The 10,753-nt window shown below is 34.5% G+C and overlaps 1 pseudogene; it reads right to left on the bottom strand.

Annotated features, from left to right (window-relative positions):
- Positions 1–383: 383 nt before the first annotated feature.
- Positions 384–1,589, bottom strand: LOC149154423 (putative protein S-acyltransferase 22; annotated as a pseudogene).
- Positions 1,590–10,753: the final 9,164 nt, after the last annotated feature.

The following is a 10,753-nucleotide window of genomic DNA, read 5'->3' as shown; positions in this document are numbered from 1 at the left end:
AATGGAAAACCGCTTCTTTTCGTCATATTTGAATACTTCAACATAAACCTTAAGAAATTCATAGACTTTTATGGAGACAATGTCAATGTTTTTCATTTACCGCCGAAAATTATTCAGGTGTTTTTTTCACTTAGTCTATTTGTGCTTTCAATGTTCATTCCCAATATTTCATTTTATTGGCAGTCTATTAATGAAAGGGCTCTCATTCCTGTATGCTTTTTTTTGGTGTACATAGCTTCATGTATCAACTATGAAAAGCAATAGCTCATTTTCATAGCCATGGAGTTATGCACAGGTGATGCTTGAGATATATTCAAATTATAGTTTCAACATCCTTTAGGAATATCTCTCATTACACCTTTCCCAATGATTTCTTGCATTCTTCACTTTGTTGTTTGACCTGTTATTTTTAGTTTACTCACACTATATGGCAGCAGACTTGTCTAGTAGGGTAATGGCTTAGTAGTTTTCTTTTTTCCCATATAAGCATAATTGAAAAGAATTTTATTCCATGGCGGTTTGTGGAATATTGTTGAGGATCGGTCACTATCATCGGCGCTTTCCCCTCTAGATGCTTCATACCCATCACTGGTAGACCTTTGGAGCTTGGGACATTTAATGCATGAAGGAGCTAATGAAAGAGTTGATATGTATTTCTTGCTTGATATTGATTCCCTAAAATGTTGAAGATCAGGTGAAGCAAGACTACTTTCAGCTAATGATGGTATCAACTAGTAGACATTGCCAGGCTAGATCTGAATGCACTGCGTGCCTCTAACTGTAGAGGAGCCAAACCAAAAGAGCCCTCCATAATTGGATGGTTGATATCCATAAGATCATCGTTGCCATTAAAATTTGACTTATTCACAAATTCATAAGACTTTTGTTGACTTCAAAGATCTTGCAAAATGGAAATTGTTAATGGAATATTGTGTCCTACCATGTTTGTAAAATTGTCTCTTATTGTCAGCTAGATACTCTATTTATGTGCTTAGATCTTTGTTGCTGCTTTCCAGGCTACTTTATGTTTCTATCACTATCATACCTTCTCGTTTGGATATGGGACATAGAACTTTGGACTTATTTCTCGCTTGGGTAGCTACCCTTGAAACCTCTTCAGCATTCATATGAGCTAGGGCCCAAGGACTTATTTTCACTAGCCTCGTGTTCTATTGTACCATTTGTTCACTAGGTTTCCTATTTATACTTCCATTACCTCCCTTGATAGAAGACTTGATATTATCTGGTGGCAATACAACATTCTGCAAATCACCAAATGATTTAAGTGTTTCCTATAGTTTTCAGAAACTTATAAATGTATTTTTGGAAGAAAGAGACATTAACATTGTTCTCAAAGAAATAATGTAAATTCAAACCTCGACAAATAGTTGTGGGGGATTGCACCAACAACCATGCTGCAAAGAATTAATTGAGCTTGGACCACTAAATGATGAGACAGAGCTTGCATGTGACATTTGAGGACTTTTTGTTCCTTCATCCATATTTTGCTGCTATTTCTCCCTCATTGCTACAATATAATCATACATGTTGACACCCTTCCATTGTATTTTAGGCCAGTAGAAGAGCATAACTAGTCTCTTGATGTATAACATAATGCAAGTGAGTTGTATTGACACAATTTCAACAATGCAAATCAAGAATCTATTGGGTTATATGTTGGCCAAATTCATGCCAATATGGTGAAATACAAATACATGAGCTGATTTAACAATAAAGCTCCTATGTTTCATGTAAAATATTTTTACAAACAAAATTTCCGGTTTGAAGATCGAAAAAATTTAGTTTCACTGGCCTCTTGTTCCTTTGTACCATTCGTTCACTAGGTGTCCTATTTATACTTCCATTACCTCCCTTGATAGAAGACTTGATATTATCTAGTGGCAATACAACATTCTGCAAATCACCAAATGAGTTAAGTACTTCTTGTAGTTTTCAAAAACATATAAATGTATTTATGGAAAACAATGACATTAACATTGATCTCAAATAAATACTGTAAATTCAAACCTCGACAAATAGTTGTGGGGGATTTCACCAAGAGCCGTGTTGCAAATCATTAATTGAGCTTGGACCACTAAATGATGAGACAAAGCTTGCATGTGACATTTGAGGACTTTTCATTCCTCCATCAATATTTTGCTTCTCTTGCTCCCTCACTGCTACGATATAATCATATGTGCTGACACCCTGCCATTGTATTTTAGGCCACTAGAAGAGCGTAACTAGTCTCTTGATCTATAACATAATGCAAGTGAGTTGTATTGACATAATTTCAATAATGAAAATCAAGACTCTATTGGGTTATTTGTTGGCTAAATTCATGCCAATATGGTGAAATACAAATAAATGAGTTGATTTAACAGTAAATCTCCTACGTTTCATGTAAAATATTTTTACAAACAAAATTTTTGGTTTGAAGATCAAAAGAACTTAGTTTCACTGGCCTCTTGTTCCTCTGTACCATTCATTCACTAGGTGTCCTATTTATACTTCCATTACCTCCCTTGATAGAAGACTTGATATTATGTGGTGGTAATACAACATTCTGCAAATCACCAAATGTGTTAAGTATTTCCTGTAGTTTTCATAAACATATAAATGTATTTATAGAAGACAATGACATTAACATTGATGTCAACGAAATACTGTAAATTCAGACCTCGACAAATAGTTGCAGCAAATTGCACCAAGAGACATGTTTCAAAGCATTAATTGAGCTTGGACCACTAAATGCTGAGATGAAGCTTGCATGTGACATTTGAGGACTCTACATTCCTTCATCCATATTTTTCTTCTCTTTCTCCCTCATTGCTACAATATAATCATACGTGTTGACACCCTGCCATTGTATTTTAGGCCAGTAGAAGAGAATAACTAGTCTCTAAATCTATAACATAATGCAAGTGAGTTGTATTGATACAATTTCAAAATTGAAAATCAAGACTCTATTGGGTTATCTATTGGCCAAATTCATGCCAATAAGGTGAAATACAAATACATGAGTTCTTTTAACAGTAAAGCTCCTCTGTTTCATGTAAAACATTTTTACAAACAAAATTTTCGGTTTGAAGATGGAGACGACTTAGTTTCAATGGCCTCTTGTTCCTTTGTACCATCTGTTCAATAGGTGTCCTATTTATACTTCCATTACCTCCATTGATAGAACACTTGATATTATCTGGTGGCAATACAAGATTCTACAAATCACCAATTGAGTTAAGTATTTCCTGTAGTTTTCAGAAACATATGAATGTATTTATGGAAGATAGTGACATTTCCTTTGATCTCAAAGAAATATTGTAAATTCATACCTCGACAAATAGCTACGAGGGATTGCACCAAGAGCCATGTTACAAAGAATTAATTAACCTTGGACCACTAAATGTTGAGAAGGAGCTTGCATGTGACATTTGAGGACTCTGTGTTCCTTCATCCATATTTTTCTGCTCTTGCCCCCTCATTGCTACAATAGAATCATATGTGCTGACACCCTGCCATTGTATTTTAGGCTAGTAGAAGAGCATAACTAGTGTCTTGATCTATAACATAATGCAAGTTAGTTGTATTGACACAATTTCAAAAATATAAATCAAGACTCTATTGGGTTATATGTTGGCCAAATTCATGCCAATATGGTGAAATACAAATACATGAGTTCATTTAACAGTAAAGCTCCTCAACCTTGCGAACGAGAGAGACAGGGATCACAATCTAAGCTTGAATCTCTTGAAAAACAACACACAATCGATGTGGCTGCCCTACTTTCTACTTCTAGAGATGGAAAGGGTCTAGCCATAAACACTTGGACTGGAATTTTCATGTTGCTTTCTATGGAGCATGTGGTCAAGAATGGAAAAAAGTCTTATTTTCCTCATATTTGAGTACTTTGACACATACCTTAAGAAATTCATAGAACTGTATCGAGACAATGTCAATGTTGTTCATTTACCACTAAAAATTATTCAGGTGTTTTTTTTCACTCAGTCTGTTTGTGCTTTCAATGTTCATTCTCAATATTGCATTGTATTGGTAGTCTTCAATGAAAGGGCTCTCATTCCAACATGCATTTTTTGTGTATGGAGCTTCATGTATCAATTGTGTAAAGCAGTAGCTCATTTTCATAGCCATGTATTTATGCATAGGTGATGCTTGAGATATATTCAAATTATAGTTTCAACATTATTCTGGGATTTATTTACAGCATTATAGGACATATTCGGCACCATTGTCTAGCAATTTCAACATATGAAGCTATGAGGTTGTGTGAGTTCAAATTACTAAGATAAATATAGATACATGGTATTTTAGAATTAGACTTAAATTAATGTTAATTTGCTTGAGGATTGTTGCATAAATTATTATTCTCAATGAAATATTGGCGAATATGGAGGCTTTATTGAAAAGGTTATGGTTTGTGTTGAAATGTCATTGGAGAGATTTTAATAAATGTCAATTGAAGGAGTCAATAGTTATAATACCATTAAGTGACAACCAATTTCTGGGCAGTCATTTTTGGCTTACTGTCATGGTTTTTTTCTTTTTTCTCTATACTTTTGATGTTTTAACTATATTTTTAGCATTCATGTTTTAACAAACAAAAGACCTGTGTGTTTGCATTAGATTTATTTCTAGCATTTTTCCTTTCAATCAGAAGCCATTGAATTGCAGTAAAAAATCATATTATTAGATTTATTGAACTGAATGATTTTCCGGTTTCTTCTGGTGCACATTTGTAGCCGAATATGCTAGAAGTTTAAAAGTAAATCTCAAGAATTAGTCTATCAAAGAAAGGGATCTCTTTCCTGCATGCCTTTTTTGGTGTACAGAGCTTCATGTATCAACTGTGCAAAGTAGTAGCTCATTTTCATAGCCATGGAGTTATTCACAGGTGATGCTTGAGATATATTCAAATTATAGTTTCAACATCCCTCTACCATTTATTTACACCATTATAGCACATATTTGGAACCATTTTCTCTCAATTTAAACATATGAAGCTATGGGGTTGTGTGGGTTCAAATGATTAAGATAAAGATAGATACATGGTATCTTTAGTATTAGACTTCAATTAGGCTTGATTTTTTTCAGGGACTTAAAGCCACAAAATCTATTGGTGGACCAGAGGAAAGGCTTACTTAAAGTTGTAGATCTAGGTCTTCATAAAGCTTTTGTTGTGCCTGTGAAAAGTTATAACCATAAGGTTTTTTCTTAAATTCTTTGTCATTTTACAAAACAAGTCTCATTAGATTTATCATGCTTTGGGTTTTTGGTTATTATTTTCTATGTTTACAGATTGCTACCTTGTGGTATAGAGCTCCAAATGTATTGTTGCGATCCACTCATTATTCCACACCTATAGATATTTGGTCTGTTGGTTGCATTTTTGGTGACTTTGGCACTACAATAGAATGATTTAAAAGAGAACTTTTAAATTTTCCCCTTTTTCCCCCTTTTCCCCATAATGCAAAATGTAGTCCTCATTCCACAAAGTTACTTCAAATTTACAGTGGCAAGCTAGTTGATCTTGACATTATCCAATGACAATGTCCTCTTCGAAAAGACTGGAAAGTTAAGGTTTCCTATTCATTCAGGGTTGGATTGGATTGCATCATATTTCTCTTATTCAATGTGAGAAAGAGATTCAAGTACATTAACCAGGGGATCATTAGACTCTAAGGATCCAGTGTGATCCCTCTCGCTTACATGAGTATAGAGTGAGAGTTAGTATATACAGAAGACATTCACGCAGGTCATGACGCAGTCAGTCAAGGCTAGTAGTTTATCGTTTCACATCACAATCGTAGTCAACAAGCAATATTGAAGGATACTCAATTGTAATACAATTGTGGAGAAATGACCTTTGGGGATGTAGCAGGTAATGCATTTTGAAAGATGAAGAGAGAAACTCTCATCACAAGAGAATTTTTTGTTTGCTAGTAATGTTGCAACTATTCTGCATTGTTCCTCCCTTTTAATTATGACAAGGATAGATGTGGAATTTATACTTTTGTTTAAGTCATGGATAATGGTAAATTTAAATGCTCAAATCCCACATGCAAATGTAGGACTTTCAAAGTTCTGATATTCTTTATAGTGGCATAAATTGTTTGTTTTGTGATCAGCCATATCACTAAAAGACAACTGGAATCAATACATATCTTAAATCCAAGCTAAATATTGGATACTAGTTGTTTACTACTGATATGTTGAGTTGAATTTAAGAAAGACTTAAATTCATTCAACTACAACATTAAGCTTTGATAAATTCAATAAAGCATTTGACCTATGTGCAGGTAACCAGTTAGTTGCACTTATCCTCTTCTCCAACTAGTTCACAGGAGAAATCCCTTATAATCTTACAAATTGTCCCACTCTGCACAGAGTCAAGATTCAACAAAACAAGCTCAGTGGCCACATTCCTTTGGGATTTGGAAAGCTTGAAAACTTGTCCTTTGTAGACATGTCATGGAACAATCTCACTAGATATTTTCCTTCTGATCTCTTTAATTCACCTACACTAGAGTACCTAAATTTTTCTTATAATCCTCTGCAAGGCAGCTTTCCTCCAAATATTTTCAGCAGCTTTTGCAAATTTATCAGGAAATCTTCCTTCCTTTTCACATTGCAATTTTGTATACAAGTTTGAACTGCAGGGCAATAGGATTTCTAGTAGCATCCCCAGAAACATTGTCAAATGCCAAAAGTTGGTGTACATTGAATTGAGCCAAAATAAGTTGATTGGAGTGATCCCTCCTGAACTGGAAAGTCTTCCCTGTCTCAGTGTTCTTCATTTGTCCCATAATGCCCTCACCGGGATGATTCCCCTAGAATTCCAGAATTGTGCTCCCTTAGAATGTTTCAATGTCTCCTTCAATCATCTCTTAGGCCTTGTGCCTTCAGATGGGATTTTCAGAAGCATAGACAGTAATGTTTTCGCAGGAAACCCAGGTCTCTATGGCAGAGTCCTAGCAGAGTCTCCATGCATGAATTTAAATGACCCTTACCTCACTTCTTCCTCATATTACATGCCAGATACTAAGAAGAAATTTCATAATATATGGGAGATTATATGGTTTCCTGGTCTAGCAGTATTCATTCTCATAGTTGGAAAAACATGTTGTTATAACCAGTTTATAGGTCATGCTGGTGGTGGGAAATACAGGGAGGAAAATCTTGAAGAGGACCAATGGAAGATGACTGCCTTCCAAGAACTGAGCTTTACAATAGAAGATGTTCTGGAGCATTTGGAGAGTGCTCACATGGTGGGAAGTGGAGCAACTGGCACAGTTTACAGAGAAGAAATGCCAGGAGGCAAAGTGATTGTTGTGAAGAAGCTGTGGAGAGTTGATAAAGAAGATATTAATCAGAGGAGAGCAGTATTAGTAGAGGTTGAAATTCTCAACCTACACCTACTGATTTAAACAAAACCCATTTATCAAGACACTGCAAGTATTGATATCAAATAAGAAATCTTATTTTTCCATTGCATGGAAAAACTTTAATGCTTCCAACATCTGGCCTTACTTAGATAGGCCCTCAATTTAATTCTTGCTTGTATCAAAGATCGTGCACCTCTCTGTTTTTCACTACATCATCAAGGACTGTATTTGCTTCATGCAACATGCCCTCTACACGAAACATACTCTCTTTATAGAGGGCATTTAACACGTGCATAAATAGAAATATCAGTGCATTTCCCACTTTGTACATTCCATCCAAGTGTTTTTAACAACAATCATTGTACCAACTATAGAAGATTTCTGAGAAACATTCAATCTGTGGAACTCAAAATGCTTGCTTCTCAATTTGTCTATATCATTTTCATTTTCCTCAACAAAGGCTTCATTAGAATCTTCTCTATTGTAGTATACTACCCTGGCAAGCACAACCAAATTTGTTTTTTTTATCATCTAAGTCAGTAAGAAAAGCTCTCCATATTCACAAATTTGTAGCCAAATGACCAACCTAAATGCAAAAACATTTATCCTTTGTGTTTCTATTTTGGGGGAAAAATGGATGCATATATGGAACATATGCTTTCATCTCCAACATATTTCTATCCTCATTCTTACCATCTGTATCTTCACATTGACACTCTGTTCTACTTACTACAGCTAGCATGTAGTCGTGAAGGCCTTCCACATACTAAGGTATTGTTGATGAGAGTATTTGAGCATTAAGATTTGTTTCTCTCCGATATCATATTCTCTTTCAAATCAACATTCTGTAAACCAACACTGCACCTTTTGATGGTTGTATATTTTGTTTTTCTAGAAAGTTTATAACTACATATGGAGCTTCAAAGATGGATTTAAGAGTATTTTGGAGTTCAACCCTCATTTATTCTATGGGATTTGTAATAAAAATGTCAAGGTATTATTCTATGGACTCAAACCTCTCTAGGATATATTTAACCTCAAAAGCACATGATGCACCTTTTATTGTTGAATTCATTGTGAGGTGTGTGACCTAATCTCACACATTTTTTCAATGTTATCAAGCAGAGGAATGTCATATTGCACTTTCACTAAACAACTCAACGATTGATTCTCTCTTCATTAAAATCAAGACCTTCATGTAGATACCCAATACCATGAGTCAATACAAGATGCAATTTTTTGAAGATAGCATTTCACACATGTAATCAAAGCACAAGGGATTTGGGGATTTCTCCACTTGAAGCACTCTAGAATTAAGGCATTGCAAATATGGTCCCAAATTGAGCTTCTTGAAGTTCATCATCGAGCTCTCTTTAAAAAAAAATGTTAAACATCCCACTTTAGTATTTTTTCATATCTTATTGGTGGATTTAGAAGAAAAGTTCCTTATAATAAAGAAAATTTATGGCTACTTTGGGATATCCTTATTCTAGATGATGATGATGATATTGAACCTCAGCTAACACAAAGAAAACTTGTACAACAGAAAAGGTTAGGGTGCATATTAGCTCAATCATGGGAGTCTCCTACAAAAGGAGAAACCTTTGATGTTGAATATTTTCCTTGAGAAACTGTTAACTATAATCTTAATTTGGACAAGACTCTAAAGAAACAAACTTGCATAAAAGTGAAAATGCATCTCCTTACTGTAGGATGGAGATTTGGGTTCAAATATCATTGGGGGCATCATGATGTTTGTTATATTTCCCCTACAGGTCAGAATTACTATTCTCTTTTATGAGCATGTTTGGCGTCGAAGGTTGTGTTTATGTTGATGATTCTAAATAAGTTTAAGCCTCAGCCTGGTCTATATTTTTTACATATAGGTATAAATGGGATATCAAACAATTCAATATGTCTAGTGAAAAGAGCACCCATGCATGATAAACTTTTGTAGCATTTTTCCAGTGTTCCCTGTAGCATAATTCAATACATTTTGAAGGCTTTGAACTCACTACAGATATGATGTAAAACAGAGCTCTAGTATACTAGAATCATATCCCATGTTATTATAACTACTTTGAAGTGAGATAACTTGCGCCATATTGATGTCAAGTAAGTGCAGTGAAGGAAGCATGTTTGTGGACTGTTGTTGTTCTAGAATACAAAAGTCAATGAGAATGATGATGAGAATGTGGGTAGGTGCGTAATAAGTGAGCATTATGTTTGAGCCCTGGTCATCATCCGCTCAAAATAAAAAACAAATGCATCCATACAGTGGAAGGCCAATATGGTTGCAGCACTGTGAACTTTTATGATACTGGGAGGGTCCTTTGCCAATTTGATATTATGTTTCCCTCAAAGGCATCCTACAATTGATCATAAGCTTTGGAAAACTGCTCTAGTGCAAACTTGTGCAAAATCCAAACACATATGCAAGTTTCTTTGGAAATACTTACGATGTTTCCTTTGCAGCATCTGGTGCAAATGCTAGTCTATTTATTTAAGAAATATTACTTATAGTGTTTATTAGAAGAAAATGCATTATTAGAAAAACATATGACAAATAAGATATGGTAAGTGGAAATATCCTGTCAAATTACATTATTTATTACATTCCTAAAATTTTAAAATTTTATATAAAATTTAGTTAATATTATAAAATATTTAAGATTTATCAAATATTATTAATATTTCTAAATTTATTTATTTGGAAAAATAATAATAATGAGAATCTGCATTAAAAAAAATATGCATCTAGAACACACAGAGAGTATGTTGGACTAACTATTACAAATAATTTTTTTTCCTAAATTTAAAAAGAACACGTAGCAAGTAAGTTGGAGTGACTATTACAAATCATTTTTTTTCCCATGAATTTAAAAAGAAATGACCTAAAAGTAATCTTCTACTCGAAAAAAGAAGTGGGGTAGAGATCCAATACTAGATCTTCTAAAAATTGCACATGCTGCTTCTTGGGAACATGAGTAGAATATTACAAATTTCTTCCATAAGATGATGCAAAAACAAAAAAATTCTAAGATTTGAGAGAAATCGAACCACCACTAGACCCACTCATGGCAAGAGAATTCTTGGCACGATATTTTAGGGTTTCCTTGCTTGGATCTTTCATACTTGTTAAAGGAGTGGAAGAATGTGGATTATTTTTCAGCGCATATGAATAGGAAGGAGAAGAAGAGAGGAGCGGAAGAATGTGGATTATTTTTCAGCACATATGAATAGGAAGGAGAAGAAGAGAGGAGCAGAAGAATGTGGATTATTTTTTAGCGCATATGAATAGGAAGGAGAAGAAGAGGGGGTTGTCATCGCCTCCTCATCCTTTGTTCCAATTT

This window comes from Pinus tabuliformis, chromosome 9 (assembly GCF_031772625.1).
Source record: "Pinus tabuliformis cultivar Carrire ecotype Pingquan chromosome 9, CPIR1, whole genome shotgun sequence".
NCBI classification, from domain to species: Eukaryota; Viridiplantae; Streptophyta; class Pinopsida; order Pinales; family Pinaceae; genus Pinus; species Pinus tabuliformis.
The sequence above is the reverse complement of the archived record's forward strand: the minus strand, read 5'-3'. Positions and strand labels throughout refer to the sequence as shown.